Raw genomic sequence first — 6,615 nt, forward strand, 5'->3', positions numbered from 1 at the left:
CTTTGGAAAAGACTGTTGGCAAAGGGGCTTTACAGGTGCCTGGAGGAAGACATTAGCTCTATTACTCAGGAATGTAAGCAAACCTCCTCCAGAGAAGAGGGAGACTTGACCATTATGGAGCAAAAGTAAGTCAACTCTCTGACCCAGATGTAACCACTATGACTACCTTTTGCTTAGAAATGATCAGAAATGCCAGAATTATCTCCCTAAATCCACATCTGGAGTTTAAGCAAGACAATTCCTGAGCCATTCCAGATAGAGCTTTATGATTTTCAATGACCAGGTGATTGCACATATATCTCTGACCTGTTACAGTCATGAAACAAATTAGATTATTTTCAGCAGCTCATAGTAGATGTTCCTAAATGTGATAAATGTAATCACTATTATTTAGTACTATTGACAGTGAATTGTATTTGGCACCTAATTCTTACCAGTCATTATGCCTCATATTTGACTTTTTTTCTTACAAGAACTATTTGAAGGATAATCCATTGTCTCATCTGGTAGATAAAAAAGACAAACAAACCAATGCACAAAAATCTGGGCTCCAGCATGGTATGTATAAGTTTACCTAGCTAATAAAGAGCAAAAACCAAGGTTTTTTCCTTCTTAGACTCTATGTTTATCCTAGGGTATCTTCCTGTCAAGCTTGTATCTGTTAATTTTAGCAAATTGATTTTTGCTAAAAAGCATTACAAAAAATATTATACTTCTGAATATAAAGGAAAGAAGAATTCAAAAGTCAACTTCCAATAGACTGGCAAAAGGAATATCATCTGAAGTTGAAATGCCAAGATTAGACTAGAACTGAACCTCTGTAGATTTGGACCATGTACTTCACTTTATATCAGTGATTTTAGGAATGGCTTTGGATCTACAATTGTTTTTTTTCAAACACATGTTGGATTTTGGAATTAGAATATCCAATATTTGTAACTGAAAAAAGACATTATTTTATATTTCAGCAGGTATACAATAATTAATATACAATAGACTTACAGCACTAAGAATGTGATAAGGCTTTTAAGGGAATAAAAGAGAGAGAATAAAAGATTTTAAGTCGTTGAGGTAGAGGGGAAGGAATAGGGCATGTTAAAAAGAGAAAATGACTCACCAAAATAACTTTATTAATGTTAACGATAGTGTGAAACAAATAATCTCAAATTAAATTCAAATTGTAAAAACAAATAAAAACTCAGGCTATAATTAAAGGTGTTGTATTGTAATATTCTATATCCAAATAAAGTTAGTTATAAGCTAGAAAGAATTAGCCTATTTAAATAGCATTAATCATCTGTAATAGTAGCAAATTTAAATTATGGAAAATCGGCAGGGGGTCGATATTTTTTTTAACAAAAACTTGAAACTGAGCAACGATTTTAAAGGCATCAGTTTAAAACAGTGGACCTTTTGGTTACATTAGATATATTACTCTCTCTTTCTAAATATCTGATTTATAATTGAGTCACCAATGAGTGATGTTCATTTCTAAAACTCTTAAATCATTTCTGGTATATAGATTATTCTGAATTTACTCTTAGCTAAAGTATATGTTAATGAGGAATGAGCCACAAGTCTTTTACACAGTTTTCAAGAAGTAAGCAGATGCAGTCAAGCATACTGTGGAAAAGATGATAAGAGATAGATTCAGAATGAATAATTTTCCTGATGCACAAAGACTCATATTAAGTATAGGCCTCCTGGGGGCCAATGGAGAGACTAAATTACTTTCTTCATAATATTCTTCCCTTAAAAAAAAAAAAAGAAAGAAAGAAAATCAATGCATTTTTAAAGTCTGGAATGACAAAGGTTGAAAATGGGTAAGAGAATTCAGAATCACTCTTTCGAGCTTAAAGGAACAGTAATGATAGTCGTAGTACTATTGTTTTCTTGCAATGTGCCAGACACTTTGCTAAGTGTGCTTTTTATTTTATAGCTTATTTAATCTTCATGAAAACCACATGGAAGATGTAGTACTAATAAGACCATTTTATTAAAGAGAAAACCCAGATTTAGAGAGTTCAAGCACCTTGCTCAAGACTGCATAGCTGGTAACAAAAACAGAAAAAAGAGGACAACAATCATGATTTGAAATCAGATGTTTCTGAGTCTACCACGTAAACTTGCAATATTTCCTCCTTGAGAAATCAAAATGCTGTAACTCAGTGGCTTTTCCCCATATCGCTCTGTACATTTTCTACTCCAACCCAACTACCTACAATCTCAAGCCCTTCTACTGAGTCTCTGTGACCATCTATTCTGGGTATATTTTGTTGATATTTTCTGAGAATCTGTACCCTTTGCCCCTCCATCCCTTTTTACTTTTTTCCCTAAGGTATGACTGGTCCCAAGGATACTACTTTTCCCATTGCTCTTTCAAAATGAGGCTTGTTTTTATTTCTTCAAATCTATACATCAGAGCTGAAAGATTGGGTTTGTATCACTTTCAAAGTATCATCATCCTTCTTTGCTAAAACAAACAAACAAACAAACAAACAAAAACCTTCGGCCCTTGAGTCTCAAGACACTGTCATTATTTCTCTATAGATACATGATGCTGTTGCTGGTGGTGCTAGAATGATAGATAGAGATACACACGTATGCATGCACAACTCACACCCTTTTATTTGTTGCTGTCATTTGCTAATATCCTCTCCATCCTCATACTTATGAAAAATTTGACATTCTGACCTATTTTTTCTCCATGTAAAATATCTATCATAATTTTTCAAGCCTTCACATTTCAAATAGTGAAACCATCTAACATTCTCTTTCATTGACTGCCTCATCACTAATTATCATTTTTCCAAATCCACCTCAGGAACTTCCTCTAATGTCACACAGATTTGATATGATAGGCCTCTTATAAAACCTCAATTGCAAACAGCTTATCAACTACTTTTTATTGTTGCTCCTGAAATTCTTTGGATTTCCAGACTTCACAACATTAAAACCAGGTTTTGTATAGACCAGTGCCTTCCAAAGGAAATATAATGCAAACAATGTATGTAATTTAAAAATTTCCAATGGTCCATTTTAAGTAAAGAAAAAGAGGTTGAATTAACTTATATGTTGACTAAATATATACAAAGTATTATAATTTCAATATACAAACCTTATAAAAATTGAGATATTTCCTTTGAGAAAACTGGCATAAAAGTACATTTTATTTTATACCAATCACAATCAAGTGATCAAATACAGCTGTCATATTGGAAAGGAAATTAAATACAGTAAATGTTAGTAGGTTTTAGAAGATTTAGGTATATTAATAGCAAAGAGATGTGATAATAATACGTTAGTTTTTTTTCCATTACAGATACAATAAGTTGACACTTTTGTCCTTAGTTGCAATACCAATAACTTTATGAGTTGTGTATGTGAATGTTACTGTTGGATTCATTATTTACAGGTGGAAAGAAGTGATAACTAGAGTAGTGATGAGAAGTTCCTAGATTACACTGTTCTATGGCATGTTCTGTGGGGGGTGGAGAGATTATTCAGGATAAATAAATTTGAAAATGATAGATTTTTTTCCCCAAATGCTTTAAAATCCAAATGCATATTTTAAAACAAAATGAAAGATATGAAGTTCAATATTTCCATAATGTATTTGACCACGGCATCCCTTTTTATAAAAATCCTATAAACTTTGCTTAACTGTTAGATGGTGATCACATAAGTTACAGGGAGAACACATGCTAGTCAAACACATATTTTCTCAACTTGTCTTTATTTCATTTTGATTATACTACATCAATGCTCTTCATGACTTTTCTTTTTAAGTAAAAAAAAAAAATGGCTGAGATTTTTGGCTTCAGCATCGATAGGTAAGGAGCTTGGAAGTTATCAAATCTGTCATTACAAAAAACAAAAGTAGAACAAATGAATACAATAACATTTCTTGACTCCATCAGAGAACTGAGGTCATAGACAAACCACCATAGCAAAAACTGGAGAGATAGACTAATATAGAAAATCACAGCTCAGATCAGCTGATCTAGAGCAAAAGTCACTGGGGGATAAACAAGTAGAAAGACTCAGATACTAATTTTGATGAATTACTTTTACTTGAGTATGAACTGTCAGGAGAGCCAGGGACTCCTGAGGGCCCAGTCTTAGAAGATCCCTTTTTCATGAAACCTACCTGCATGACTCCATTAGGTACTCAGGGTCCAGATCTGTGAAAGATCTCCTTGGTGACCTGGCAGGAGGAGGGGAGGAGTAATCCCAATGAAATATACCCAGAGTATTTGCCATAATAAAGACCTACACTCTGGGTGTAAACACTTGACTAGAGTCTTAACTCACATTGGAGGAGGCATCCCTCATCCCCATCATCTCTAGCCTTCTTGTCTTACCTAAGGTAGGGGAGAAAGCTATACAGCCAAATCAGCCCATAGGAAGGTCATGCCTCTGGGATGGAGGCCCACTAGCAGACCCAGATGAAGTCTTAAAATTATAAGGGGCACCTGGATGACTCAGTTAGTTCATCATCTGACTTCAGCTCAGGTCATGATCCTAGGGTCCTGGGGTTAAGCCCCATGTTGGACTCCCTACCCAGTAGGGTGTCTGTTTCTCCCTCTCCCCCTGGCCACACCCCCTACTTGTGCTCTCTTGCTCTCTCGCCTCTTAAATAAATAAAATATTTTTAAAAATATAGAATGCTTCCCTTCCCCCAAACCTTAACACCATATCAACGTGCTCCAGTGTAATAAAAGTGGATTGCCAGTGAAGTAGCTGCAATGCCCTGCATCAATTTTAAAGAGAGTTATTAAGGGAAAGCAAAGACAACAGAGAAGACAAAAAGAGGGTCCTAAGGATGTGGAGCCTGTGGTTACCTACAGCTACAGCAATATGAAATCAGCCCAATTCCTAGCAAGATTAGCATAAAACATCACACTAATTTCCTGTTTATCTCGGTTTCTATCACCTAATACATCATGTCTCACTTTCAGAACAGAATTATGAGACATAGTAAGAGGGAAGAAACAAAATACAGTCGGAAGAAACAAAGGAAACATCAAATCAGACTCATGATGATTCAGGTGAAGATAGAAACAGAGGCTGGAGCTTTGTCACAAGCCAAGGAATACCTGGAGACACTAGAAGATGGAAAAGGAAAGAATGTGTCCTCCTGGAGTGGCACAGCAGTGTTTATGTGAAGCCAATATTGGCAGGTTATTGTTAGAGCTCATAGTTTACGTTATTGTTCAACTTTTTCATTGGACAGTTCTGTTAATTTTGACAAATGATGTCACGCATCTACCATTACAGTGTCATACAGAAAATTTTTAATGATCTAATAATCCCCTGTAGTCCCCTGCTCATCCCCTCACATTTTCCCCTCAACCCCTGACTTGCTGATCTTTTTTACTGTATCCATAGTTTTGTGTTTTTCATGTCAAATAGTCAGAATCTTACAGCATGTGGCCTTTTCAGACTGACTTCTTTCACTAATCATTACACATTTAAACTTCCTCCATGTCTTTCCAAGGACTGATGGTTCATTTATTTTAATCACTGAGTAATATTCCCGTGGTATGTATGTACCATGATGTATTTATCCATTCACTTATTAAAGGGAGCAGAGCAGACATTTTTATTTTAATATTTTAATAAAATATTTTCAGACGTATTTAATTTTAATTTTTACTTGTTAATCCACTTTTGACATTTTTCCATCTATGGTGAGGAGCAACATTGGTCTGTAGCATACCTTTCTTGTAAGGCCGTTATCAGTTTTGGCTGTAGGGTGATGCTGGCCTCCTAGAATGAGATAGGAAGTGTTCTCCCTTCTATTTTGGGGAATATATTGTAGAGAATTACTATTATTTCTCCTTTAAATATTTTGTAGGATTCATAAGTGAAACCATTTGGACCTGGGGCCTTTTACTTTTGGACGGTTATGAATTATTGATTCAATCTTCTTAATAGATATTCTCAGATACTCTATTTTTCCTTGTTTGAGTTTTGATACTTAGCATCTTTCAAGGTGTATTATATACCTTGGGATGCCATAACAAATCATTGCAAATTGGGTTTACTTAAAATAAGAAATTAATTCTCCCATACATCTAGAGGCTAGAATTCAAAACAGTATGTTTAGAGTTGGGGCTGAGATGGAGGTAGTTAATAATATCTTTGCGGACAATCAATTGTGTACTGAGGGGTCTAGGTAGACATGGCCAATCATCTGAAACAGAAAATCAGAGGGAAAAGAATCTATTCAAAGAGTGGAAAAGAGAATGAGAGTACTGGAGTTGTTTGTTGCTTTTAAAATGTTATCTTTCCAGTCCTATCCTGCAGTTGGTTGCATTGTTGCCTTTGAATTCCGCAAGATAACCCACTATTTTCCTCTGATTTTATCTTCAGGTATTGATTAGGCATTGAGGATAGTGTCTGTAAACCTAACAGACAAAAGTCTCAGTGTGCTTTACTTTCCTTGCTACCTTCTAGTCATACTGATCACCTTATCCTTCTCCCTAGTTTCTTCAGTATAAAAATTTCCCTCTATCTCCAGATTTGGGGAGACACTTTTACCCCTATGCTTGGGATACTTTCATAAATATAACCGTATTCTAACCATGCCTTCTGTCTCCAAGAAGCAGA

The sequence above is a fragment of the Canis aureus genome, chromosome 21, assembly GCF_053574225.1.
Source record: "Canis aureus isolate CA01 chromosome 21, VMU_Caureus_v.1.0, whole genome shotgun sequence".
Taxonomy (NCBI): Eukaryota; Metazoa; Chordata; class Mammalia; order Carnivora; family Canidae; genus Canis; species Canis aureus.